This window comes from Eretmochelys imbricata, chromosome 2, assembly GCF_965152235.1.
Source record: "Eretmochelys imbricata isolate rEreImb1 chromosome 2, rEreImb1.hap1, whole genome shotgun sequence".
In the NCBI taxonomy this organism is placed as follows: Eukaryota; Metazoa; Chordata; order Testudines; family Cheloniidae; genus Eretmochelys; species Eretmochelys imbricata.
In genome coordinates, this window is record NC_135573.1 from 63317314 (window position 1) to 63345212 (window position 27899).

General features: G+C 43.3%; 1 long non-coding RNA gene across 2 annotated transcripts; it reads right to left on the reverse strand.

The window, feature by feature from the left end:
- Window positions 1-406: 406 nt before the first annotated feature.
- LOC144261079 (uncharacterized) lies at window positions 407-21833 on the reverse strand. 2 transcript variants are annotated; one of them, XR_013345141.1, is made up of 6 exons: window positions 21752-21833; window positions 12087-12511; window positions 10083-10264; window positions 9539-9691; window positions 8804-8918; window positions 407-3099 (listed from the first exon to the last, which is right to left on the reverse strand). It is a non-coding gene; the product is annotated as an uncharacterized LOC144261079 (long non-coding RNA). The 2 variants fall into 2 exon arrangements; XR_013345142.1 differs by lacking the exon at window positions 10083-10264.
- Between the last annotated feature and the right edge of the window lie 6066 nt (window positions 21834-27899).

The following is a 27899-nucleotide window of genomic DNA, read 5'->3' on the forward strand; positions in this document are numbered from 1 at the left end:
TGCTGGCTTCTGGCGGGACACAACTGAGAGTATCAATTCAGGACAAATTGCTTAGAGCAGAGCAGTTACAGCCCAAGGCTGGGTTTCCTTTACCATTAAGGCACACCGAACCAACCAACCAGAGAGGACTTTGGTCTCACCCTACTGGCTAACCATAAGTCATACAAGCAATTCCCTTAGACACTCCAGTTTTCCAGTATCATCACCGGTGCCACTCATTACGAGGATGAATGGTTATGAAAACCAACATCCAGTAAAAGAAAAAAGGTTCTCCCGATCCCGAAGGACCAAGCCCCAGACCCAGGTGAATATACAAGTCAGATCTTACCCACAAATCACACTGTTGCCAATCATTTAGAGTCTAAAATCTAAAGGTTTATTCATAAAAGAAAAAATATAGATGAGAGCTAAAGTTGGTTAGATGGAATCAATTACATAGAGTAATGGCAAAGTTCTTGGTTCAGGTTTGTAGCAGTGATGGAATAAACTGCAGGTTTAAATCAAGTCTCTGGAGCACATCCACAGCTTGGATGGGTCAGTCAGTCCTTTGTTCAGCGCTTCAGTTTGTAGCAAGGTTCGTCCAGAAGTAGGAAGCAGGATTTAAGACAAAATGGAGCGGTTTCCAGGGCCTTTTATATTCTCTCTTGTGGGCAGAAACCCCTTTGTTCTTCTGTGCAAAATCACAGCAACAAGATGGAGTTTGTAGTCATATGGGCAAGCCACATGTCCATGCATGACTCCATTCTTTACAGGCCAACACCATTGTTCACATGCTACTTTGAATGTCCCAGGAAGACTTCTCATATGTGGATTGGAGTCTTCCGAGATCCATTGTCAGTTAAGTGTTTCTTGACTGGGCACTTGATCTGCAAATTCCTTTCTCAAGAAGCTGACAAAATGCTTCACTAATGCTACTTAGAAACAAACACAAACGCATACAAGTACATAGCCAATATTCATAACTTCAACCACAAAATGATATACACACACAGATAGCATAATCATAACCAGCAAATTATAACCTTTTCATAGACACCTCACACGACAACCTTTGTACAATATTTGGTGCTGCACCGGACCTTGGTTGCAACAATGATCTATACGGTCACCGTTTATGTCAATAACATCACACACAGTATCATCTGAATGTGGATGGGTTTATGCAAATTTCTGGTGATAGTAAATTGCAGGTTAGAAGTGAGGGCCTGCTTCTGAGAATCTCTTAGCACTAAAGCCTTCATCCTTTCGACAAGGAGCATAAGTTTTCCAGATGAGTGCAAGTTGTATAGCAATTCAAAGAGAGAGGGATGGTGGGCCCCTTTTGTTCTATTCTGCTGTTGCAAAAGAAACAAAATCACATGGAAATTGTGTCAGCACAGAGTGTGAAAACAGGGTTGTAAACGACTTAAGATGCAGAGATGGGAAGTAGCATACATTAATGCTAATGCGACAGCATCAACTTAACTTGCCCATTCTCTGAATCTTCTCAAGGCTGGTGGTGGGGGAGTGGCATGTGGGTGCAAATGGTTGAGAGGATGGTGCTATGACAGCACAATGACAAGCCAGTTGTGCTGCCTGTGCTGGGAGTGGGAAGTCGGAGAGTCAGGAGGCTGCTCCCAGATTCCCCCAGGTCCGGGGTGGCCTTTGTAAGGATCATTGTAAAGGTTTAGTGCATGGTTGTGTGGGGTAGGTAGCTAGGTGACTTCGGGCTTGTTTTTGTGTACTTCACTTTTAAATTTGTAGATGTGACAGGTTCGCCCCAGGTTGCCACCTGGAACTGGGGTACCACTGAGCCCTCTGACCCACCAGCCTGAGCTCCCTCTCACACTGTGCTGCTGTGACAAGCTGCAAAGCCCTCCAGCCTGCACTTTCACCAGCATCCACACAGGTAGGAACATACCCAGCTGCAGTTACATGGAGGCTCTCTAACCACCAGCTTCCCACTGTAGGGCCCCAGAGCAGTACCATCCATCCCTGGTCAAATCTGGCCAGTATATGGGTTTAATACCCGGTCTGCCTCTCCCTCAATGTGAAGAGAACAACGTACACTTGTGGTAACCAAGCAGAGATTTTTCCCCAAGCACTCCAGCTCACTGGTTTAGATTAAAACAAAAACAAGTTTATTAACTACAAAAGATAGATTTTAAATTATTATAAGTGATATCAATCAGATCAAAGCAGATTACCTAGCACATAAACAAAAAACGCAAGCTTAATACACTAAATAGATTGGATATGAATTAGCAGATTCTCACCCTGAGAAATGATACAAACAGGCTGCAGATTCTTAAGGGGCAGGCTGCACTTACTTTACAGCTTGAAATCCCCAGGTCATTCATATACAGGCTAGAAATCCATTTAGCCTGGGTCCAGCACTTCCTCCAGTTCAGTCTTTGTTCCTCAGGTGTTTCCAGGAGTCTATGTGGGGAGTGAAGAACCCTAAATGATTTCACTCCCTGCCTTATATAGCTTTTGCATATGGTGGGAACCATTTATTTCAAAACTTGGTTCCCAGACTGGTTTGTGGAAAAATACTAACATCCCAAGATGGAGTCCAAAGTCATGTGGCCTGGTCACATGGCTGCTATGACTCTACAAGGACATCACTCACAGGCTGTCTGTAGCATTCTCAGGAAGGCTCACCAGGTGGTGGATAAGCTTCTCCTAAGGCCTATTGTTTTTTCTAATGGCCCATTACACTGAATAGGCACTTCCCCATCCACTATCGAGACTGAAAGCATCTTGTCTAGTGGGTGTTACCCAGGGGAAACTACATTTGAAGTACAAATACATAATCAGTATTTATAACTTCAGATACAAAATTGATACATGGATACAAATAGGATAATCATGTTCAGCAAATCATACCCTTTCCAAGGACACCTTTCACGACTTGTTTTGCATAAAATGCTTCATAATTATGCCATAATCATATCATAATAATATCACTGTGAAGAACATGGGTGCAGTGTCATAGTAGGCATCTGTGATTTGCTAGAAGTAGCTGGCATTTTGTGTTCAGTTCAGATACAGTCTGTTACAGATGACACACCGACACCATCCTGCCCCAGGGAGCGACATTATTTTTGTTCTTTCAATCTAAAATGTTAAAAAAAAAAACCATCAAAATGAAATTCCTGTATTAGATGGGAACATCTACATAGTCTGAAACTTCTCTTTTCTTACATTTATAGAAAGTTCTCATTTGTGTATGTTGGAATTCATCATAAATAATAAAGAGGTATTGATTCAATAATTCTTGAAAACTTTTATTAAAATGCCTAGCCATGGTTACCTGTGCTGCTTTGTTTTGTGTATTCATCTTTCATTCACAATTGACAAGTATTTTTTTTTTTTTAAAGATGACAAATTCCAGCATCTATTCTTCCTATGCCATCAGAAGAGGAAACTGACCCTACTTTCTTACAAAATCATGAGGAGGGCAATTTTTCATTTAATTAATCAAGCATCCATCTGCATTATTCAACTTTAGGTGATCTTTCAGTGTGCCACAGGAATGGAAAAGGGACCTCAGTCCAAAAGAGTTTCCTTGTGATGGATCGGATGAATTTGCTGATTTGTCTGCAGTATAAACACTCTGACTAGAAATAGTGATAGGAGAGTGAGCTGCTTTTATAGGTAAAGCTTTATGAGGTCTATAACTATACCATCAGATATGGCAGCCAGTGAGAGTTATAATTCTTGAAACCCTCCATGTAAAATGATCATAGCAGCAAATGATCAGATAGGTACAGGGACAGAATAACCCCAAATACTCACAAATCATGAGACAGGCACTTCAAAATGAGATTCAAAAAAATCTACTGATTTTATGCCAAACTAAATAGATGTTAGATTATTTTTATTTACTTTGTTTTTTTAATCATACAGGTGGCACGCAGGTCATATTTTCAAGTTTTTCTGTATAACCACAGATGGCTAGAAATATTGTTGTTGTTTTAAAAAAAAAGCTGAGATTTTCTTCTAGTCACCTGATTCCACGAGTTAGGGGTTTAAGAAACACACTGAAGATCATGAGAATTGCAATAAAATCACAAGAGCTAGCAACACTGGAACATCCAGATAGACAGGGATGTGTGGAATCCCAAACCTATTCTGAAATTGAGGAAAAAGTATGGGGAGAAGGAAGGTTCTGCTGCAATTCAGGCTAGAAAAGGAGGAAGGGGCATCAGAATGCAAAACCCAGCTCAGCAGAAACCTGTTAGAGCCACCTTTAATCCATCCCTGACCAGGAGCTTGCATAATGTACCAAATGGGACAAAAAGATAAAATAAAAAATTAATGAAAAAGGAATTTATAAATTTAAGGAGATTCCTCCATTGACCACCAACATATGAAAAGAAAAAGAAAAAAACCCCCACAGTTTCCTGGTTTGCAAACATGAAAAGTTCCTCATTTTCACTCTCAGTTTACATATTTTTGTGCAGTTTTAAACCATGCTCACTGTCTACAACCACTGTTTTCACAGTAATGACTACTCGTAGGGAAACGCTGGGTATGAGGGATGATTTCAGCAGATAATCATACCCTCTCTCTCTCTCATTCACATCCTCTATTTTTTTTTAAAAAGGGTTATGAGGAAGAAGTTGAGGACACTGAGAAGGGAGATAAACACAGGAAAAGGAGATCATGTGATGTGTCATTACTGAAAAAGAAACCACAGAACAGCCATATAGTCTTTAGACAACTAAGAAATACAGAGTGTGCTCAAATCAATCAAGAGCAGTCCATTTAAGTAAATCAGACCATAATCTACTCTGCTGCTGTATAGCATAAACAAACATTTCCAGCATAATCATGCTTTTGCTACTTGTATTCTGAAGTAGGACCCGGGATTCTGCAGGATTCCAAGGTCAATTTCTAAAGCAAGGGCAAGAGAATCCTGCAGCAAATGTTCTTCTGTTCTGCGGCTGTAATAACGCATCGCCATCTGCAGCCTCACACCCACAGAATCCCCTGTCGGCAGCTGAATTCCAGAGTCAGGGCTTGTCATAATTCCATGGTCACAGAAGCATTGCCCAATTTATTTGATGCTTTTTGGGTACTTAGATAGTGACACATTCGTAAAAACAGCTACCAATGTACCAAAATAGGTATCACAACAACAAAAGAGGGGCATTCTCATTAATCTCTCCAGCACTGCGTGTTTGCAGGGAGAAGAGAGGCAGTTCCACAGGAGAATAGAAGGGTTAGAGCGTCATATGCATACAACGCAGAACTAACAGTTTTAAATGCAGGAGTGGCTATTGGATTCCAGTGTCTGCTGAAGCCAACATCTGACATCAGTTCTGTGAGTCAATCCTGCCCTGTCAAGCACTATTCAGACTCTAGCGGCTTAAAGCAAGAGAGGGAAAGGAAAAACAGCACTAGAGTGGCATCATTAAATATCATCTCTCTTCCCCGCTTCTGTCACCTATTTAGTTGGGATTTTTGTTTTGTTTTGATCAAATCCCTTTACTAATTCCGGGTTTATGTGTTTGCAACCAGCGCATTCGGCTTTGATTCTTGTGTTTTTTAAAGGAATTTTACTGCTTGGGCAGATCAAACGTCTGGATTTGTGAAGTTGTCTGCATACCCACAGTACAAGTACAACCCAGACAGCAGCAGGTGAGTGTCTGCCCACCCTGAGCTGGAGTGCTCACTGCTAGAGGTGAGAGAGCACTTCATTCTCCATGCCTACTAAGACTTTGGCTTCCTGCAGAGACTGCCAGCAACGATACAAATTAGGGGCCAGTGGTGTTAGTAACAGAGATGAGCCTAAGTCACAAAGTTTGGATCCAAAACCACATCCGGATGACACAAACTTCCCCAAAGGAAACGCAGGAGGGCACAAAAATAACAGGAAAAAATGTTATTCTAAGCATTCATGAACCTCAAAGCTTTGGTCTCTGGTTTGGGTTCAGTCACAGGGTTTTGGAAGTATGTAACCGTCCTCACTCAGAGGTCAGTCATGAAGTGTGGCCTAGTGGTCAGGGCTACAACCCGTGATCAGCAGGACAGTGTTGGTTGGGGAGCCAGGTGCTGCCACTCCACCAGGCTCCAACCCAGTGATCTGGCAACCAAGGGTGCTTATGGCTGCCCTCCCTGGGCCACTTCTTATCTCCCTGCCCCACCCCCCAGGCCAGCTCAGTCCAAGGCTTTCCCCTGCTGCGGTAGTCCACACCAAGAAAGTAAAAAGAGATTACCAGTGTCCAGGGTCCATATGCAGGGGAGGGGAAATGCTTCTCTCTCTGACTGTTTCTGGGGTGGGTCCCTCCCTGCCCTCAGGGAGGGCCCTTTGGGGCAGTTATCCTAAAGATTTTGGCCTTCCCTCTGCTCTGTGCTTCTGGAGGCGCAGGTTGCAGATCTGCTTTCTCCCAGGTCTGCCATCAAATGAGCTGTTTCCTGTCTTCCATTAGATGCAACGTTTGCTGCAGGTGTGGCAGGGCGGAGTTGGCTGGACCCAAAGTAATTCCCTAACCCCTTGTTGCCTAGGATGAGGTTTGTACACCCCATCACACAGTACTTATTTTATCTGAATCCCCTCTATCCGCTAGTAACTTGACTGAGAATGGCAGCTCATTCCACATCAAACAACCAACGGATGCTAACACCCTTCCTTCATACCTGACCTAGACAAGTTAGGGGCCAGATTTGAAGTAGTGGCCTACATCTAGGTTTGTCACCTTCGCACTGACCAAAAAGTAAATGAAGACCAAGTCTTAGGCCCTCCCACTAAAACATAACACATCCCCAAACCTTATCTGAAAATACAGCACCTCCTCTTTCAAAGGACACCAAGGAACCATTATAATTGGTTATTGATAAGGGGGAAACAGGAGATGGAATTATCCTAATTAGGACGAAGATTTAATAGTGCTCTTAACCCTTGTGATTCAGGACATATGCCAAGCACTAACTCCCTGAAGTTAGGAAGAAACATACTTTATTGGCATACTATCCATTATAAGGGGTTTACATCTTGCTCTGAAGCATCTAATGCTGAGCACAGTTGACGAGAGGATTCTGGATTAGTTGGACAAATTTTCATGTTCCTATTCCCAGCCTTCTTCCACATACAGCCTTAATATTTCTTCCAATAAAACCTTTTTCACTAGGTGTCAGTTCTTGAAGTCCTTTATATCCATGGTGAATTCAGTCTAACAACTATGGTACAATTTTAACAACCAGATTCTTTTAGGTTCCTTTTAATATTTCAGCCCAAATTAATTATGCTCCAAATCTCAACGGAACAAATCCCCACGAAAAGTTTCAACAATTTTTTCTTCATTTGCACAATTTTTTTTTTTTTAGATATTCAGGTTTTCATTGCAAAATTTAAAACCTAAAAATGTGGGTAATGAGGATCTCAGTTTTCATTAAAAAGAAAATTATTTTTTTCCATTAAAATATTTGTTTTGTCCAAAAGGTATTTTCTATCAAAACCACATTTTGACAGAAAAAATTCAACTAGTCTACCAAAAATTTACCTTCGTTAATTGTCCTAAGACAATTATTTTTTTCTTAATATGTAATGGCATTGATGGGAAAGTGCTCAAAAGTATCAACAAGAGCAGCTTTAGCAGTATTTCAAATGTTCTACTTATGCAATTTAAAGGACACATTATGTGCTAACCTACACACTTTCCTATTAAGATCTATGAAAATTTGCAGGTGTTTAATTACCTACAAGAGGGCGCTCCTATTGTTCCCTGAATGCAACAGAAGTATAGTGAACACTACATGGAACATTTTTCATACATTTTATACAGTCTAACATAAGAGCTATGGAGATCAAATAAAACTTGTTCCCTAGTTTATAATTTGTATGCAAAACCTCAGACAGATTAACCATAATTTGCTTCTTCACCAAAAAGGGTTGTTTAAATATTTTCATTAAATGCAAAGAGTTTTTGTATTCTAAGAATAACTGAGCATCACAAATGTAGTAATCAATTGGAAATTGGGAGAATAAAATGTATGAAGAAATTCTATGAAGAAAACTAAAGCTCTCACAGGATTGATTTGAATACACATTACTTTTGCAATAAAAGGAAGAGTCTTTCTACACTGAGGTCCCAACTCAAGAAAGTGCTTATGCATGTGCTTAACTCTCATCAAATTCAATGGAACTCAAGAACACAGTTGAGTGCTTTCATGATCTAAGCCATGTAAAGTTTGGGGCTTGATCCCATGCCACTGATGCCTATGGACTTGAATAGATTTCAGTAAGCTTTGGATCAGGACCCGAGCAACATGTTTTTCAGGGAGGTTATTTATTTATTTATTTTTCCTCATTTTAACTCTACTCATGTTTAAGGATTTTGCAGGGCTGTTCCGGCTGAGTCACTTTTTCCCCATTGTCAAGAGCACAACAATGTATTATCCGTATTTTCACAGTCAATGTGTGTTGCCAAGAAATCTAAACAAGAGAGAGTAATTTCTGGAGTTCATTGAAAAAATATTGTACAATGCAATGCAAACTTTAATGAAAAAAATTGTTCTCAGACTAGCTTTTTTAAGTGCTTGTTAATATATGTTTAAAAGTATCTGTTTTAATGCAGCTCACTGAATGCAATGGGCTCTGGACCAAGCCCCCTGGCAGCTTGCTTCTTGCTTTCTCTCTCTTTTCTTCTCTCCCTTTTTTTTTTTTTTTTTTGGATGGGGGTGAGGGGAGGCAAATCACAGGCGTAACTAATATTTTTGTTCTTTCAAGGCTTGAAATAATATTAAAAGTGAGCAATTTCAAGCCACAAATGTATTGTGTTCATAGATCACTGAGAGTCACTCATTCCATGCTTACCTGCCTGTAATCCATTATGAAACGATACTCATGGAACTTCAGCAAAAGCTTGGCCCAAGATCAGATGCCCGGAGCCAAAGATAACAGAAAAGGCCTGCGTCTTAAATTTGGCAACCTGCATGATTAAAGTGTTCCAGACTTCATACCCAACAATGGACTACAATCAACAACAGAGACAAAAATTATAGAAAAAGAATAGGGATGTTTAAAATGATCCGGGGATCAAGTATTCCTCTTCTCCTAAATTAAGATGAGAGAGCACCCAAATGAAAGTAAATTTGGGTCTGAAATGAGGGATTGTCCCTATAATAAGTGACAGTTGAGCTATATTAATACCCCAGTAATTGCCTCATATATAGGACTGTTTAGATCACCTTAAATACAGTTGATCTGTATCTGATACAGTCTGGGAATTGTATACATCCAGCATCACTGTAACACAGTCACCACAGGGGTGGTAAGTGGTGGCCAGCACACATCATGGCTGCACAGTAACAGTAAGAATGAGAAGGAAGGCTACCAAGAGAACACTGAAGCAAAGCCCTGTTCTAACAAAATTTTCACAGGACCTTTTAATGTCCATCCAAAGCCAAAAAGCATCTGTCGAGAAGCTCCCAACCTTGTCCCAAAGAACCTGATCTGAAGCCCATTTCAATAAGTGGAAAGACCATTTGGATCAGGCCCCAGTTGCATGAAGCTAATTGTAATAGAGAAAGATTAAGAGATGAGTCATACCTGCCATGAGTCCAATCTCTGGTTCCAAAGCATCTTGGCATTTCAGTACTTAGATTCTTCACCAGCTCCATCAGTACAGAGGCTGTCACACAGCAGCATCAGGCCAGGATGGCAAAGTGCACAAGATGTGACCCAGAGGCCCATTGGTCCCAACTAGAAAACAGTTCACTGTTAATTACAAGCACCTCCTGTCTCAGACCTGACAAACTCACTACACCTAGTACACCGTTTTCATGGTATTTATCGCTAAAGGTTAGCATGCAAGGTCTCTACTGAAATCTTGTAACTTATCAATACTCAATCATTCTGAGATGTTTAAGGACTAATATAACTACATTGAAAATGTACTTCTGGTCTTGGAGTGAAACCTATGAGTCACCAGGGAATCATGTCTCAGTCACCATTCAGGGCCATTCAAGTGGGAGGGGGGGGATGCCACCCTGCCTTGGTTAGCCAATTATGTACTGCATTGCTCAATTGTCCACCATTACACCAAACCAGAAAAGCCAATCGAAAACCATCAAAGTATAAACATTGAAATCACCTGGAAGTGAAGAGGAATGATAAGACAGCGAGGGGACTGCCGTGTATGTGAATAAAGACAAAAGACTGGTTCAATATAGCACAGGATGGAGAAAGACGCTCTGCATCTATTCACTGAAGAGGTACCTTAATGAATGGCAGTGCTTCATGAAAGACTAGCTACTGGCTCCTTGGAGTGAGAATCTATTTGATTAGATAGGAAAGATAATTATTAATAAGTGTAGGCCCCAGTTTTCTGATTTTGTGTTGAATATAACCATTTGTTTCCATGACTCAGTCTTGTTTCTATTTGAATCTCTATTCTCTCTTAAATAAATTTCCTTTTGTTTTACTATAATCAAATTCAAGTGGTGTGTGTGTGACAGAGGAGTGGTGAGCTAAGGTAAAACTGGTGAACTCAGGTACGCTGTTCCATTAGGAATGTCTACACTGCGAAGCAAAATCCGTGGCACTGAGTCTCAGACCTGGGTCAATTGATTTGGGCTCGCAGGGGCAAAAATAGCAGCGTAGATGGTCACACACAGGCTGGAGCCTTGGCTCCGAGACCACCTCCTTCACTGAGTTTCAGAGACCACACTCCAGACTAAGTGGAAACATTCAACACTGCTGCTATTAGCCTCGCAGCCCAAGCCCCAGTCAACTGACCCAGGCTCTGGGACTTAGAGCCATGGGTTTTTCTTTGCAGTTTAGACATACACCTGGGGACAGAGGATCTGGGATTTCTGTGGGTACCCAGTGATCAGGGACTGGATACCACAGAGGGACGCTATGAAGGGACTTGGGGGCTGAGGTGCAGCTGTTGTCAACCTGCAAGGCTGGTGTAGCCCAGAGGAGAGTGTGGGAGTGTCTGATGGGCTGGGTGCGTTAGAGCTAATGCCCAGCTGGCACAAGCAAGACCCCCTCACACTGGAGGAAGGTGGCAACAAGGTGATTCACAGCTCTGGGTGGCCTGAGAAATATCACCATGGCTAACCTCTATCCCTTACCCATCCAAATAATAAGTGGATTTTTTTTAAATGGCTCATTTCTGTATCCAATATCCAGGAGTCAAAAATATATTCTAGGGTAGAGAGTACAGCTAGGTCCCTCGTCTGTTTATACCCCTCATATAGAAATTACAACCATGCCCACTTCACAGCTACAGTCTTTTCATGCAACCTCGCTCTCCCTCACTGATCTGTAAACATGGTTCCAATTTATAGCATTGACTGAGCTTTAACTGTGTTTTGGAACCTGTTGGTTTCATAAAGGCCTCGTCTCCACTACAATTGGGAAACCAAGGGAGGGGTCAATCAGATTGTTAGCCGGCTCTGCAGTCTGTCTGTAGCATAGACATTGTTATTTGGGATCTCTCTGTGGGGGCCAATTTCCCCATTTACCTTGAGGATGGTGCAAGTTCAACAGTCTCTAATGACAAGCCATACTTTCTGACAGTGGGTGTGTCATGGGGGTCCCTGCATTTTGAGCGGGCCCACCCCCTTTGGCTCATTGAGGGGGTTGATACATGCCGTCGGGACTCCCTGATAGATCAGGCAATTTCAATTAGAGGGACTCAGGGCTTCTGGTAGGGCCCAGTAAACTCTCTGTCTATGCCTCTTGAGCTTCTTGGCTGGGGCAAGCAATTGCAGCTGGGCTTTGACACTCTGGGCCAGGTAAAGACAGCAAATAGTCTGCAGTCCATAGGTGGGGCACAGCCAATGCTCAGTCTCTAATCTCCTAAATCTCCCAGCTAGGACAAACAATAGCAGTTAGGGGGCTATGATACTCTGGGCAGGACAGGACAAGCAGTCAGTTTGTAGCCCCTGGGCAGAGCAGGGAAACAATCAGTCTATAGCTATAGCCCACAATAGCCACACCTAGTGGCAAATGCTGTGGGGGGTGGGGGTAGGGGTACCTGAGCCCACCTTACTCCACTGGGTTCCGACCCAGGGTCCTATGAAGCCTGGAAATTCCAAGTTAAGAGTTCAAGCATCAGTTTCTAAGCATTCCCTGGGTCACTTCCTACCGCAAAGCTCATCTCAGGCATCTCTTTGGCTGGCAGCAGCTCAGCATCCCAGTCAGTCTCTGTGGTCAGCTGGTCGTCCGCAGTGTAGTCCAGATCCATGGTTCCCACCGCTTGGAGAGTCACAGACACCTCTGCAGGAGACTGCAGCACATGTCCTTCCTCCTCCTCAGACTGATCTGGACTGCCTCCTTTTATCTGTCCCTTCCACACTAAGCAGGCCCAGCAGGGATGAGGGGGTGTGGTTTCCCAGGCCCACAGTGATTGGTCACGCCCCATTGGCCCAGTGCAGGGTTGGTACACCCCGTCACAGTGCACTTTATCCAAAATTGTCTGATATTTCAGCCTGGGGATATTTCACAGACAGCACAAATCTCACAGCAGCTTTTCCACCCTTTTCCTGCTGCTGCTGCTGCTCTCCAACAACTCTGGCCAGTTAAAAAAAAGACAGCATTATTTTAAAGAGGGTATTCATATTTTGACGGAACCGACCAGCATTCACTGATATAATTTTAATCTTTTTCACAATGCTAAACAAAACAAAGCAAGGGGAATGGGGGGGAATCATGTTAAGAGCTTTAAATATAAAAAAAAAAAAAAAGAGAAACATTTGAATTTACAAAAAGAAAAGGAGTACTTGTGGCACCTTAGAGACTAACCAATTTATTTGAGCATGAGCTTTCATGAGCTACAGCTCACTTCATCGGATCCGATGATCAAATAAATTGGTTAGTCTCTAAGGTGCCACAAGTACTCCTTTTCTTTTTATTTGAATTTAGTAGTTGGAGGAGCCTTTTGGATCATGAGTGAGAGAGAAAGACAGGCAGACAGATAAAAATTTAAATTCAGTTCCTTTCTTCTCCTATTATGCAGGACTGCAGCATCAACAACCAGCAATTGAGGGGCGAGATACATCATTAAACTTATTTATAGCATCAACTACTTTGCATTCATCCACAAAAGTGAAACTGTAAAAAGGAAAAAAAAAAAAAAAGTATAAAGGGAGTGTGTGATTCTTTCATTAGGTTGTCTGTAATGTTGGATTGGTCCATAAATTAATGTGTATACGAGGACAGAAAAAAAAGAATTCAAAGCTTTGCCATTGTAATTACAGCTCTTTAAATATCAAAAGACACAAAGAAAGATTCCTTCTGAAAAGAATACAGACTCTCTTGGCAAGCCACTATTAAATACTTGCATAAATCTGCAGTTTGTAACACTTACCTCCCCCCTCCACACTAGATTTTGGTGACATTGCTATAATGAATTACAGGTCTTTTCCAGTATGACTAGGTGGGCTTCCTTTCTTTCCTTTATTTACCAGGATAGCCTGGTGAGAGAAGACACCTTTTTTTGAGTGGGAGGTTTAAGTGGGATAGTGGGGGTGGGTAAGGAAGGGCCTTGGACTGAAGGATAGCAGATTTGTTTGTGCTGTTCCACATTCACAACATGAAACATCTCAGACACAAATGACAAAAGCCCTGATAATTACCACACCATTACTACAGATCCATCCTCTAATGTATAACATGCACAGAGTTACCAGGTCCCACAGTGCCTATGCTATGTTTAATTATATGCAATTTTAATTACTTTTTAACTAAAAGCAGAAAAGACAACATTCTCCCCACTAACCTGCTACAAAGTTCACCACTCACCCCCAAGCCACTCATTTCAAACAAAACCCTCCCTTGCACTGTCCCCTAAAGATCAGCAGACTCTGGCTGTGTCAGTTCAGCAGGGGCAATGAATTCATAATCAAAGGCCCTTCCCCAAGAAAATACTACCTGCCACCAGTCTCCAAACTGTTAGCTCAGTGACCTTCTCTCGTCTGATATGGTAGTCAATAGAGGTAGTCTCTAAAACAGCCAGGCCTCGACCCAATATAGGGTTTTTAGACCAAAGTCAACATCTTAACTTGCACATGGAAGCAGCTAGGAAGCCAGTGTAGTTGTCTTGAGAAATGGCATAATAATTTCCATGAGGCTGACACCACCAAACAGGTGAGAAGCTGCATTGTGCACCAAGTAGTTGCAAGGGAAGTCCCGGTGGAGGTGAATTAATCCAGGCTAGAAATCACAAGGCATGAACTCTTGGGACACAGTCCAGGCCCAAGAAAAAATAGAAAGTTACTCATAGCATCAAATAAATAAATAAGAAAAAAATCACACCCTTTCTGAGTGGAGGGATCCAGAGTTTACTAAATTGTCTACTTCCCAGAGCAATTTTGCTGGGCGAGACTTCATGGGCCTAATGGTGGAGGGAAAAAATGAGACGTGCCATTTGCCATCACAGCTGAAGCCCAGTGTTGCAGGAGTGCTCTTTAAACAGTAGCTGTCTATGTATGTAAATAGTTAATATCAGTGTGCCAATAGATGAAGCTCAAGAATTTATAACATAGTTCCTAGGTTTTATAGGATCAATAAAATTTGTGCTTCCTGCAAATGATTTCCTCTGCATAGCTCTTTACATGGAGCTCTTAACACAGAAAATTTTAAAATCTCTCCACACCACAATGAATTAGACTCAGAGTGTGATTTCCACCCCTAACACTAACCTCTACCCTGCATCTGCTTCAGCTCATCAACTTATGAGGGTGCCTTCACATGGAGAGAGAAGAGACACAATAGGCCGAAAGGAGAATTTTGCTGGGGCAGAAGCAGCATGCTTAGGGCTGCAGAAGATAGCATTCTCTTGCCCTCCTTGCAGCGGGTGAGCCAGGAGTGGGGCTCAGTGTATGAGGGGACATATAAAGAACAGGAGTACTTGTGGCACCTTAGAGACTAACAAATTTATTTGCGCATATAAATTGGTTAGTCTCTAAGGTGCCACAAGTCCTCCTGTTCTTTTTGCAAATACAGACTAACACGGCTGCTGCTCTGAAACCGGACATATAAAGGCTCTGCAGTCCATATGTAGCCTGGGTCTGGTTGCCTCCCCAGTTGTTCTAATTTATGCCAGTGGCCACACTAGTTTCCCAGTGCAGGCAGAATCTGGAGGAATGAAGGTGGCATAAGCCTCTGGAGACAGCACAGAACCTGTCGCTAAGTCTTCATGTTTATAAGTGAAAAGCACAGATCACCAAATACGCAATGAAATAAGTTATTGTTTTGGTGAAGAGGAGCATATCCACTAATACAATGTAAAGCAAACCCAACCAGTGAAGTGGTTGTAACACCGACAGATCCAGGTGCTCACCCTGGCTCTGCCCCCGCCCCACCCTGCAAAGCGCGGGGACCGGGGCAGTCACCCCAATTCGCTGTACCCAAGGGACGGCTATGCCTGGAGGTAAACCTGCACTGACCACTGTTAAGACTGACTTGACACCATTTAATACAAGTCATATGCTTTCCTCCTAATTAGCTAACAAGCCAATTAATTATGAGAGGCATCTAGTTTTGGCCTAAAGCCAAACTGCAATGGTGTCATTAGGCTTTGCTTTGTAACAAAATCATGTATTACATTCTTTGAACTCTCAATTCAATTATACTGTACTTGGATTCCAGGTAGGTACAAAATATTTAGACTCACATTAATATTAGGCACAACAACAATAATTCTTCTCACATGTATAAAGAACTTTTAGTCCCAAAGGATCCCAGAACACTTTACAAAATTTGGGCTCAATGCTACAAGACTTTTTCATGCATAACTCCTTTTGAAATAAAAGGGAATACCCCTGGAGGTCAATGGGAATTCCACTCTCCATGGGCTTGCCGACTGGTCCCTAAGCTAGTTCCTATATAAAACTGCTTTTCAATGATGGACAGACTCTTATTATATGTTTTAATTGGAAGCTGTTTCCATCACTGAAAATGCAGGTATCTGCATTTTGTCTGGGGCAAAATGCAGATACCTTGTTTGTTTATGTATGTATCATTCATTTATGTAACACTAACATTTAATCTGCATTCAGCTATAGTAGAGTTGTCAATTTGGTAATATTTAAAAACCAGACACTCCAACAGGAGTGCCAGAACCTCCCCTGCCCCGCCTCCACACCTGAGGCCCCACTCTTACCCCACCTCTTCACCTGAGGCCCCGCGCCTTCCATCCCTCTTCCCCCAACCCCAGTCACTTGCTGCTTTTCCCCCCCCAGCTCCGCTATCTGGGTCAGGAGGGACTCACCTGTGGAGCCGGGGCTGGGAGCTGCAACCGCCTGATGCAGGTAGCAGGTGGCCCTGGCTGATTAGGGGCTAACGTGGGTGATGACACTGCACCTCCCCAACTCCCCTGCCTGCAATGACCAGACATTGTCAGGTCCCCTTTTTTGAATGGACCTTCCTATCGAAAACCAGGCACCTGGCCACACTAAGCTACAGTCATAATATATCTGTTTTACAGGACTATTCTGATCACCTAGTCTGATCTTCTGCATAGTACAGAACAACAAATTTCATATCGTTATTCTTATGCGCCTGAAGGACAAAGCTGCCTGGCAGAATCTGATATGACTCCTGTATAAATTTTATGCAGCCAAATTAGGGAAACCTGTAGAAACCAAACTTTGGATGTCTATTTAAATCAAAGCTATATTACTTATGGGTTCACTAAGTGCTGAGGAAACTGCTGATACTATACTTAATAATTTTATGAAACTGTTGCCCGTGCATTGGTAAGAGGATAGCATAATAAAACCATATCAAATAATGCTGAATTTTAAATCCACTGTAAAGCAAATTAGGTATAAAGAAAAACAAATGAGTGACAGAACATTGAATTAATTAAATGGTGGGAGGGACCCACAACACAATTGTATCTATGATGTTTGTATGTTTTACTGACATGCTACAAAAGTTTTAAACCCCAAGCACTTACCCAAGGAAATATCAAATCACTATTTTCCCCACATTCTTTCTGACCAATTTTGGAGCAGCTGGGAGCTTAATTGTTTCTAATCATCTTTAAAAATGAACTTATAATGTTGCCACCTGTTGGCATAAGATAGTTACAGCATTTCAAGGTTCCAGACAGAGTTAAAAAGATGTAGAGAATTAAAAGGGACAAATGTGAAAAATCCATGCTCTCATTTGGTTTCAGTGTTCACATCTGTTCTCCTCAAAGATTTTTCCAATATCATAAATCTACTCTAGTCCCAGTATCTTGAAATGTTATGGCATTTACAGTAACGATAAAATCCATGTACTACTAGAGTTTCCTACATTCCAAAACACCAAAAAAGACTAGCCCTCATCAATAAACTAAACAGGATACAAAGGTAAAGCATCTAACAACATTATTTATACTTCATTCAACTCACCGCATTGTGGAAGGATGGGACAGAGGCAGATGATTAAAGAAATGGAGCCATAAATCAAATAGTATCAGCCAGTTTTAACATTCCTGTCTGCAGATCTGGTGTCATGGAAAAGTGAGATCAGAAGAGACCTCTACCTGGAAAAAGGGTTCTCTTTCTAGTGGACCCGGTCACAATTCAGAGCAACGGCAGCTGTATTTTCACAGTCAAGAATCCAAGAACCTTAATATTAATTCAGCCCACAGGCAAAGAGCTGGGGTTCATCACACCTACATCTGTTTGCCTGCCAGCCCCTGAATTGGTACACCTTCATGTCCTTCCTCCTGGGCCCCATGAGCATGCCTTTACCATTTGAGCTAGTGGTATTTGTCTCCCTCCAGCTCCTTTCATCTCTCCTGCATGAGTAGCCTTTTCCACTACAGCCTTCAAGTATCTGGACCTCTCACAATCACTGATACTTCTGCTGTCTGTGGCACTGTCTCCTCAGTCACCTGCCTGCCCTGTAGGAGGAAAAGGGGGGGCCCTGTCTTTAGGTGTACCCCATCCTGCCTCAGATCATCTGGTGCAGCATGGGTTACCTCCTCCCATTTCTTCAGATCAGCAGTGGACAAATCTTGCTGCTCACACAAGCTCAACAGCTGCTGTTTCTTCAATAGTTCCTAATTCCTACTCTGGTCTCTCTCTTCTCTATTCCTTTTCCAAAAAGATTATGAGACCCTTTTTTTTTCCTCTGTGCTTTTTCCTTCTATAATGCTTGCTTTCAATATTGTTGTCATTATTGTTGTCAGTAATTCACGCTGTCACATATTCCACACGTGCTGCCACTGTAAAAAGAAAAGGAGTACTTGTGGCACCTTAGAGACTAACCAATTTATTTGAGCATAAGCTTTCGTGAGCTACAGCTCACTTCATCTTCACTTCAAGTTCATAACACTTTCCCTCAGAACAAGAACCTCCATGCAAAGGAGGACTGGGACAGAAAGTCCTGTCCATTTGCTGGATCAGGAAGAAGGCTCTGAGCTGGTTTAAAGTCAGGCTATTTATCCAGAAGTCCTTTCTTTGTCTGTTGGCCTCTGGAAAATGCAGCTGGAAAATAGGCAAGCATCTCCAGGAGGAGCATCTCTTCTGGCCATGTTACAATCTGAGTGAATTTGCCTCGTCAACCCTCACTGTTCTTAGTTCCTGGAGGGCTGTGGTCACCCTCCCCCCAGAATTACCTACAATTCCTGGTCCACAACGATACATACACTTAACACAGTAAGATCTCCCAAAGATATTGCACAAAATTGCCATATCTATCACCCTATGTTCTATATCACCACTGAAGAATTCAGTGACAGAAATGCTTCTGTTTCTTCACTTTGTACTCCAAACTGAAAGCAGCTGTGATGGTTGAATATTATAGTGAACACAGCTGCTTTCACTTTGGAGTGTCACTCGTTTCCTTATACAAAATACTGGGCAGACTGGCTGTTAATCCTTCTACTTACCTCACAGACCTTTTCTTTCTACGACTGCACCACCTCCCTGCCTCTACTCATCTAACACTGGCTACCTCCTACCCCACAAGCCTTTTCGCTGGGTCTGTGATGCTTCCTGAGATCTGAAAGGATCCAAGAGGGGTGATGACCAGCCTGGGGAAGACATGTTTCACCTTGGAGATGTTTTGTTATTCCCCCATTCCCATTAGGTCTGAGCCTACCAAATCTGGATATTATATATAATTTTAGCCAGCAAGACTCAAAGGCAAAAATTCAGAAGAAGGATATTTTTGTGTTGAAGGCACTGGACTGGGAGTCAGGAGATCTGAGTTCAATTCCCATCTCTGCTACAGACTTTCTGTGTGGCCTTAGGCAAGTTAATTACTCTTCCTGTGCCTCATCTGTAAAATATGGATAATTCTTCCCTACCTCACAGTGGTGCATTGAGGCTCAGTTCATTAGGTTTCCCTGTGGAAAGGAAGTTTCTGAGCACCCCACAAACCCTAAACATCACCTTTTTAAAAAATCATCATTAAAACCTGTGGCAATAAGCAAAAACAGAGAATGACTAGAAATTATGTCCTTGGCTATATCACTATTGCCTTCTCTTCCCCCCCGCCCCTCTCCCCAACCCCATACAGCGCGCATCCATATTTTCACATTGCATGACTAATTTTAGATTAAGAGAAACAAAATCAGAAAACATAAAAGTTAGTGCCTCCCCCTTTGTAACATGCTGCATTAACTCTACCTCAGAAAATGGCAGCTCCTTATAATTTAAGGGTGCAGGACAGTGGAAACAAAGTTATAATGACATCACAATACATATCACAATAACACACAAAATCATTAGTTTTCAGCCTGTACCTGTGACGGTTTGGATCACAGAAACCCCGTTGAGGTTGCCAACTGATGTGCCAAGACTACTTCTTCCCCTGCTTTCCCTGCCAGCTTGGGACTCCAGCGCCCTGTCTTGTTGAGCCAGACACGTCAGTCTGCTCCAACACAGACCCAAGGTCTGAACCATGAGCTGCTGACTTAATTGAAAGCAATTTAAGAAGTGTTCCTGTCTTTAACGCTCAGATGCCCAACTCCCAATGGGGTCCAAACCCCAAATAAATCCATTTTACTCTGTATAAAGCTTATACAGGGTAAACTCATAAATTGTTCACCCTCTATAACACTGATAGAGAGAGATGCACAGCTGTTTGCCCACCCAGGTATTAATGCATACTCTGGGTTAATTAATAAGTAAAAAGTGATTTTATTAAGTACAGAAAGCAGGAGTTAAGTGGTTCCAAGTAATAGCAGACAGAACAAAGTGAATTACCAAGTAAAATAAAATAGAACACGCAAGTCTATGGCTCATACAGTAAGAAACTGAATACAGATAAAATCTCACCCTCAGAGATATTTCAATAAGTTTCTTTCACAGACTGGATGCCTTCCTAGTCTGGGCACAATCCTTTCCCCTGGTACACCCCTTGTTCCAGCTCAGGTGGTAGCTAGGGGATTTCTTGTGATGGCCACTCCCCTTTGTTCTATTCCACCCACTTCTATATCTTTTGCACAAGGTGGGAATCCTTTGTCCCTCTGGGTTCTGACCCCTCCTTCTCAATAGAAAAGCACCAGGTTAAAGATGGATTCCAGTTCAGGTGACAGGATCATATGTCGCTGTAAGACTTCATTACCCACTTGCCAGTATACAGGAAGACTTACAAGTAAAACAGAAAGAAAAGGAGTACTTGTGGCACCTTAGAGACTAACCAATTTATTTCTTTTTGTGAATACAGACTAACACGGCTGTTACTCTGAAACCTGTCAAGTAAAACAGAGCCATCTACAGTCAATTGTCGTGGTTAATGAGAGCCATTAAGATTCCAAACCACCATTAATGGCCCACACTTTGCATAACTACAATAGGACCTCGGAGTTATATTTCATGTTTCTAGTTTCAGATGCAAGAGTGATACATTTATACAAATAGGATGACCACACTCAGTAGATTATAAGCTTTGTAATGATACCTTACAAGAGACCTTTTGCATAAAGCATATTCCAGTTACATTATATTCACACTCATTAGCATATTTTTGAAAAATCATATAGAGTGCAACGTCACAGTACCCATGAAGTGTAAACTGATACAGTCACCTGCTCCATGAGCACTATGACTTTGGGCAAATTACATCACTGCTCTGTGTCTCAGTTTCCTTAACTATAAAATGGGGCCAATGATACTGACCTCCTTTGTGAAATGGTTTAAAATCTATGGATGAAACACGCTAGATAAAGAGCAAGGTATTATTACTTAGGTTAAACCACTCATTGAAGACTGAACATTTTATTATTTTTACTGCAGTAGGATCAAGAAGCCCTAGTCACCGACCAGGACCACATCATGCTAGGCGCTGTATGAGCAGAAAATAAAGATGATCTGGACTCGAGTACAGGTTTCCCCTCCATACGCACTTACATCTTTGAGAACCGTCTATTTTACTAAACACTTCCAGTTATTTTAAAGCACTAAACTCACATATTGCTAGACTGCGTTCAGAACTCCTCTACACAGCCCCTTATATGTAAGATATTGCATCAATGAGGAGAGCTATTTTTTTATATTTTGGAAAGGCAGTCAGTGGAGCAAACACCTGTGTTTCATGCCACCCAGATAATGATGAGTTTGGCACTAGCAGACAGTTGGCACTTGGCAATGGAACACTCTGGTGGCTTCTAAGGAAAATGCAAACAAAAAACTCATTACCCAAGGGTCAGTCCCACGGACATGATATTGGATTTAAGGCTGAAACACATTCTTGCAGCAGCTGGTACTTAGCATTATCTTTCTGTATGTGATAGAAGTTGTAAAAACTACAACAAAAATAACCAGAGGTGATTAGGTGATGCCTCCTGATCCAATCACTTGTTACCTTATATGTTACAATCACCTGTTGCAGTAAGCCTGGTCTCATCAGCATTCAGCACTGCAACTGTACAATGGGTATGAGCAACAGACCTAAAGAAGACACAGAAAAAAGGAGTAAAAATATACCCTTCATGTTAGATATGGAATCGATTATGTACTCCCTCCCCTGCACCCAAGTTCACTTACTTTATGTCAGCCAACAAGCATGAGTTAGATTCGGCAAATGCCATGTGTGTGGCATGAAAGCCTATGAATACATAGGCACTTGTTAGCTAGCAAGCCAGAAGTCAGGACATTTCTGGTTGTGGGGAGGGGAGGATTCACCACCCACATCATCTGTTAGAGCGAAAGAGAAAAGTCTTGATTACTGCAGCTTTCTCCTCCCTGGCTTCCATAACAAACAAATCGCATCACCCCCCACGCCCTCCAGCCCAGACATAATGCAGCTCCTGCACTAATTTCAACCCCCTCACCATTTCACTCCTCTGACTCTACCACTGCCACTGCAGCAAGTTCAACCTTCTTTTCTTCCCCTCCAAGCCCCCTCACAGCTTTGCCTCTCCCACGAAATCTACTCTTTTCTGTTATTGTGCTGCCCATCGGGTTGCCAACTGTCTAATCACGCAAACACAAAGACTCTTGCCCTGCCCCCTGCCCCACCCCTTCTGAGGCCATGCCCCTGTCCCACCCCTTCCCCAGGGCTCCGCCCTCCACTCACTCCATCCCCCCACCCCCTGTCACCTGCTCTCCCCCAACCTAATTCACTTTCACCAGGCTGGGGCAGGGGGTTGGCACTTACCTCGGGTGGCTCCCGAAAGCAACCGGCACATCTCTCTGGCAGCGGATCCTCGGACAGGAGGGCCAGGGGGTCTCCGTGCACTGCTGCCTACAGGCACCACCCCCACAACTCCCATTGGCCGCAGTATCCGGCCAATGGCAACTGCGGAGTTGGCGCTCGGGGCAGGGGCAGCGTGCGGAGACCGCCTCCCCCGTCAGGGCTGCAGAAATGGTGCTGGCTGCTTCTGGGAGTGGCACAGAGCCAAGGAAGGTAAGGGAGCTTGCTTTAGCTCCACTGCCGCGCCGGACTGTTAGCACCCAAAATCTCCCGGTTTGGCTGAAGTAGCCTCTGGGAGATAGTGCGTGATTCCAGGAGACTCCCGGCGAAAGCGGGAGGGTTGCCAACCCACCCGCTGCTCCAACAGTGTTGCCAACTCCAATGATTTTGTCACAAGTCTCATGATAATAGTTGTTTTCCTTAAAGCCCCAGCTCCTGGAGTGAAGTGATATATGATGATTTCAGCCTTCATTCTTAAAGAAAAAGTAAGTTCCTAGCCCTCATGGCTGTGGAGAAAGCTTCCAGATGTGACCCCCAGTGCACCCTAAAGGCTCAAAAAGCAGAAGGCAAATAAAAAAAACAGATTTATTGTTTGAACATAATCTCATTATTTTCAAGCCTCTCTCATGTTTGAATATTTGGGGTTGGGCAGTACTGACTCCCCCTTTGTCCACTTCTCTCAACTGTCTTCCCACCTTCTTCTATGATGCCCCTTACTTGCAACACCCCCCTCTCCAAAATTGTTCAGTGAGGCTACTATTCTTCCTCCTTCAAATCCCTCCTCAAGCTCAGCTCTGCCAAGATACCTCCAAGCAGTTGGCTAACGAACATTGGCTGGGGCCATTTCAGGATAGCTGATGGTTATTACATGTTGGTTATATTTTGATTATATGTTTGATTTCTCTGCCCCACCCTTTGCATGTTGCTTATTTTCTAAGACTGTGAGCTCCCAGAGGCAGGGACTGTGTCTTCATGTGTCAGAGGAAAGCCCCTAGAGCATTGTGGGTACTGCCAGAACACAAACACCAATAATATTTGAAAGAATAATGGGATTTTTCCTTTTGAAAGTCCATGAACCGGACTATTATCTTTAAAGCAACTTCTGAGGGGAAATGCCTCAGAGCATTTAGCTGGGGTTGCTGTTGGTTTTGCTATTCCTCCCAGGCTGTGGTGTGGTTTTGAGTTCATCTTGGAACCACAAAGATCCTCCTATCGCCCCTTTTCCTTTCTTATTTCTTCCCTCCTCCCACCATAAAACTATATAGTGCAGCAGCAGGTGGACGCCATTCCTAAATCAGCCAGGGAACCCACAGTGACCCTAAACCACCTGGAGAAAGCTGTCTCTACAACACATTTGCAAGCCCCCAGGCAGATCTTAGGAACAAAAGGGTTAGGCTCTCAAACTCTGATCCCCACATGGTAGCACATTGTGCTACAGCTAAGCTGGCCGACAAGGTGTCATCTAAGCTGTTTTAATATAATGCAATAAGGAAGCTGTATCCTTTGGTTCAGAAAGGACATGTAACTCTGGATAGTGGGAGAGGAGGACCCAATTTAAGGGTTCTGGGAAGAGACGGGGCATATGACCACCCCACACATGCTTCTGGAGGAGCAGCAGCAGAGCCAGGAGCACCAGGGTAGCAGTGAGTGAGCCCCTCAGGAGCATCTCATGGCAGCTGGGCTCCACCTCCATGGTCAGGGGCCAGCTCCAGTGAGTGTTACCAGCTGGCACTGGGCTCCTTTGGGAGAGAGCCAAGAGCACCTCGGAGCACAGCTCACAGCTGTGCTGCCTGCCTTGCCTGGGGAGCGCCCAGGTGTGCAGAGACGCCCCAGCTCCCATAGCACGGAGAGCCAGGGACCCAAGTGGGCCAGGTGGCTCCCACCAGCTTCCACTCCACTGGCTCCTGGCAGGAGGCAACAGTTTGAAAACCTCCGTGCTAAATGGAAGGCAGAAACCTGGGGGGACATGTGACGCCGCATGCCATCATTAATATACGATATAAAGAACTGCCTTACATACACATGGGAGCTGGGCACCTAATTGGGCATTTTTAAAAATCCCACCCCTAGAAATATGAGTCTGGTTATTCCATAGATTAGGAAGTAGGAAGGAAGTTCTTTCTTAGGGTGCCAGGAGGGCTGAAGTGTAAATAGGAGGCCTCATGATCCAATGAACAGTACACCAGACTGAGAATCAGGACACCTGGCTTCTAACCCGGATTCTGCCACTGACTTCCTTTGTGAAATCAGACAGGTCATTAACTCTCTTTGTCTCAGTATCCCAATCCATGAAAATGGAGATGATGCTAACTCATCCTTGAAAAACACTTTGAGATGTAGAGCAGGGGAGTTCCATATAAGTGCTAAACACTGTATTCTTAGAAATGAAAAGAAAAAAAACAGAAGTCAGGAGAGGAGAGTTTTAATGAGAGCTCAGCTATGGTGGAAGCCTACTTGCTATCACCAGACATATTGTCATTGCTTTTTTTCCCTCAGAGATTATAATCTGTAACCAGAAGAATCTTGAAGAGACCTTCCTGTCTATTTAGTAAAGGACTTCAGTAAACAATAATACATGATGGACAAGTGCCTTTTGGGGCCCTGGGAAAATGCTACGTAAACAACAACATTGTGTGTAAGCAATCTTCTATTTACTGTAATTTTATTAGTATCTAGTCTCACTAACATAATAGCAGAGTTAACATCATTTTCACATACTTGGGAAAAGTCAGTGCTAACGAAACACTTCAAAAATTCACTAATAGATCAAAAAGTTCCTGCTGAGATGATAAACTTTCTTACAGGAAAAATATTGCATTCACAATTCTTTGTCAGATTTAAGAGCAGGATTCTGCACACCAAGAACACGAACAACTGGTGGCAAAGGTGCTCCTCTTAACGGAGATATTTTCAAACTCCTACGCTATTGCCATCTGCTGGCAGATTGTGGATACAAAGTCTTTCTGCTGCAGAGAACCACAGATATGTCTATTAAGGCCCAAAACACTGCTTCACTAAAATCAGTGAAAAACTCCAATAGACTACTATGGGAATTGGATCTGGCACTGAGACAAAAGATCAGACTATGGGGGGTGGGGAGAGCTGATAAAGAATAGTAGTTTCTCTTCTTCACTGGGACTTTTAGGGTAGGTCTATGTTTGCGGCAGAGTGTAGAGTACAGAAACTGCCTGCCAATCTAGCATGGGTATAAATAGCAATGTAGATGGTGAGGCCTGGCTAAGGTGAGTAGAGTGTCCTACACACCTGAACCCCAGGGCATAGGCGCTGACTCCGTGGGTGCTCCAGGGCTAGAGCACCCACAGGGAAAAATTAGTGGGTGCTCTACACCCACCGGCAGCTCCCTGCCCTGCCCCACCACTTCACCTCCTCCACCTCCTCCCCTGAGCGAGCTGCGTCCCCACTCCTCCCCCATCCATCCCAGCGCTTGCCGCCGCTAAACAGCTGTAGCAAGCTCCGGGAGGGAGGGGGTAGGAGCAGGAACATGCCATGCTCAGGGGAGGAGGCAGAGAAGAGGCGGGGCTGGGGCCGGGATTTGGGGAAGGAGTCGAATGAGGCAGGGAGGGGGCAGAGACTTTGGGAAAGGGGTTGGAATGGGGGCTGGAGGGGCGGGGCAAGGGTGGAGTTGGGGCAGGGCCAGAGAGGGGTTGAGCACCCACCAGCGCCAATAGAAGTCGGCGCCTATGCTCCAGGGTATATACCCTATAAGCCCAAGCAGTGCTCCCATGTCAGTATTGCTGTTTTTAGTAGTGTAGTGTCCTGCTGCCAGAGTCTTTCCCCACCACATTGAAAGACACCGGCAGCAGGGAAAGGCTCTGGCAGTGAGCTGTCTTCAGACAGTGCCCTGTGTCAGAGGCTTCCTAGGTAATGAACAGAACAGGGCAGTTTTGAGAGATCCATCTCCAGTTGTCCAGTCCCAGCTTCTGGCAGCTGGAGGTTAGGGATACGTCCCTGACATTTTGGCTAATAGGCATTGCTGGTCCTATCCTCCATCAATTTATCTAATTCTTCTTTGAACCCCGGGGGGGGGGTCTCACCATTGCATGGCAATGAGTTCCACAGGTCGATTGTGCGTTGTGTGAAGAAATGCTTCCTTATGTTTGTTTTAAACCTGCTGCCCATTAATTTTATCAAGTGATGCCTAGTTCTTGTGTGATGAGAAGGGGTAATAATACTTCCCTATTCACTATCTCTATATGATTCTATAGACTTCTGTCATACATCCCCCTATTGGTCACCTCTTTTCTAGTGAAAAGTCCAAGCCTTTTTAATTTCTTCTCATACAGAAGCTGTTCCATACCCCTAATCATTTTTGTTACCCTTCTCTATACCTTTCTGATTCTCATACATCTTTTTTGAGATGAGGTGACCAGAACTGCATGCAGTATTCAAGGTGTGGACATACCATGGACTTATAGTGTCATTATGATATTTTCTGTTTTATTATCTATCACTTTCCTAATGTTCCTAACATTCTGTTAGCTCATTTGACTGCCACTGCAGATTGAGTAGTTGGTTTTAGGGAACTATTCATGATGACTCCATGTTCTTCAAGTGGTAACAGCTAATTTAGACGTCATTATTTTGTGTGTATAGTTAGGATTTGTTTTCCTCTGCACTTTCCTTCATGCACTTTTCAACACTAAATTTTGTGACGGTGCCCCCCATAAGGCTTTATGGAAATATGCTTATGAATGTATATATATGACATAACTGGAATATATTTTATGCTACATATGCCATGTAACATATCTTTGTAGAGGTTATGATCTATTGAATCTATTAATCTTATTTGTATGCATGTATCATTTTTGTATTCAAAGTTATGAATATTGGCTGTAAACTTGTCTGATTCTAAGCAGGTTTTAGTGCAGCAGTTGGTCAGCTTTCTTAGAAAAGACTATTCTCAGTAAGTGCCCAATCAAGAAGCCCTTAAGCCAACAATGAACTTGGAGACACCAACCCACATCTGTGCTTTCCCAGGAATGTGGCTTGGCTGGTAAGGAACTCAATCATGCATGGACATGTGACTTGCCCAGGTGACTCCAAAACTCCATTTTGCAGCTGAGCTTTGCATAGGAGAGAGGAGCGGGTCTCCACCCACAAGAGAAAGTCTATTTAAACCCCTGGGAGACTTTTCCATTTGGTCTTCAGCCAGCTAAAGAGAGAGCCTCTCCACCCCCAAGCTACCTGAAAGAAATTGGAACAAAGGACAGTAACTACAGGGGGTGTGAGTGATTGCTGGAGCCAGACTAGAAGGAGACTAATCTGTAAAAGAAAGCTTACTGGAACTGGTGAG